A 2,290-nucleotide genomic window follows, 5' to 3' on the forward strand; every position below is an offset into this window, starting at 1 on the left:
GTACATGTATCAATCAAATCAAACAAACACCACCAGTGGGTAGCTACATTACCATACTATTGGTTTGACCCTCAGCATTACTCAACCTGGTTTTAACAGCCATCTTTTCTGAGTGGTATGGCAAGGATGGTGATTTTTGGCCTTGGTAAGGACCTGAAGAATTAGTGGTGCATTGGTGGATGGCCTGTTGCAGTTGGCCAAAATTAATGTTTTCTGTGTTGATTCTACTGCATATCAGCCTCTAAAGGACCCAGTACAGCCCAGTAACCTGGAGTCTGGACTTCAATCATCCATTTTGATCTCTATCTCTCACCCACACCACTTTCCTACCATTTTTGAGCACTTGTGTCACTCATCCAATTCATCAGATTTTTTATTATGTGGGAAACTGTACAAGCAGCTACAAGTGCTGGGAAAGTGCAATAAAGTGATGCATCTCTGGCAAGTTATAATGGCTCATCTGATGTGTGATTTGAATCAGTTTTCACAAGTTACTTTGTTCAGAGGTATAATAAATGGGGCTGGGCCTACTGGACCAAAAGCCTTGTGAGATACTTTCTTTATTGAAAGGATTTAAATTATATAGCACTGTGTCTATGGTATCCACATAATTATTACAGTTAGCAGTATATCCTTTAACTAAGTCTTTACAGGATAGGACCAAATAACAACTTGTAAACTTTCATTCACAATTTTTCTACAAGTTAAAGGAATGTAAATACACATGTATATGCTCTGCTTCTGTGGTTATATGTAACATAGCTAAAGTTCTGGCCATATGTTGAACATGAGTGTGATGCCATGATGTACATTAAAGTTGTATGTGTACTGAGTGTGTACCAAGTATCTAAACAATCATACAGTATGGTCGTACTGTATAATAGGGATCATTGAGGTTTGCACTTTCTCACAAAAACCTATTGACCAGAAACCAGCATTGCAATACGTTTTTGGTGCCGGTCAAGTCCAAAGGTACGTGAGTACAACCCAAAACCTTCTGAATGGTTGCTACAAAATTTTCTACTAGTAGAACTTGCTAGTGACAGAGTATCTGCAGACAAGCATAACTCAATAACGGCTAAGTACAGGCTTGATTTTTCACTGTTAGACATTACTTCAGCCTGACAGGTGCCTTTTGGCATACCACAGTACGTACAATGCATACATCATGGACTTCCTTTATCCCCCATTTCTTTTCACTGTCAATGCAAAGGGTTTGTGGGAATTGTTTATATTTTTTGTGGTGACTGGATTCATTGCAGAGCTGGTCTTCATTTGTAAAGCTGTGTATCGAGCCAAGCACAGCTGAAAACAAAGCGCAACTGTCACTTCACTTTTCAGTAATTAATAATTTATAGTTGGGGAACATTTAGACAATAACATTATGTCTGGTGCCATTCTTTCTTTTGATGCGGTATGTGCAAGTTCACTAGTCATAATTATGTTACAGACAGTGTTGGGCAAGTTACTTTGTAAAAGTAACTAGTTACATATTACTTGCAACTGAACTATTTAGTTACAGTTACATATTACCCCTAAAATAAAGTAACTATAATAATATTACATATTATATTACTTTGTGTCCACAGCCTTAAACTGTCACGTGTGAAACTACCACCTTATCACGTGACATGATTTCGTTGTTGGGCAATGTGCAAATCTTGGTTATAAGTAAGAAGCTGGTGAATAAGCTTCATTCAGTAGGCTTCATTACTTTGTTGTGGCTAGGCATTACTCAGTGGATTACTAACGAGATTAGTAACTTCGTTACTTGTAGTAATAATATTATGTAATATTAGACTAGTTACAGTAACTATATTACTTAGGTAACGCGTTACATTTGTAAGTAAAGTAATTTGAGTTATATTACCTGTTTTTATAGCATATTTCGTTATATTACTTAGGTACCACAAAAGTAGTAATATTACGTAACGCGTTACTCCCAACACTGGTTACAGATCATAGAAATAAAAAGTAAGAAAACAAGGGAGGTCACTACACCTGTAGATATACTCATGGACATTTAATCCCTAATTCAGTCATGGGTTTAGGGAAAGTACGTACTTAGCTTACATTCTTCATGATGCTATGTACTTTGGACCCTAATCAAACTTTAAATTCCCTATTTTCCTAGTACCTGTTAAGGTATAATTATATAAGAAGCTTTTTTCAATGAACTTTTCAGCACAAGCACACCCTCCCTCAAAATATTTTTCCAGTGCTTCTAAAAGTAATTCTTTGAAACAACCCACTAAATATTTATTGTACAACTTGTTGAGAGTAGCTATGG

The sequence above is a fragment of the Dysidea avara genome, chromosome 3 (genome assembly GCF_963678975.1).
Source record: "Dysidea avara chromosome 3, odDysAvar1.4, whole genome shotgun sequence".
Taxonomy (NCBI): domain Eukaryota; kingdom Metazoa; phylum Porifera; class Demospongiae; order Dictyoceratida; family Dysideidae; genus Dysidea; species Dysidea avara.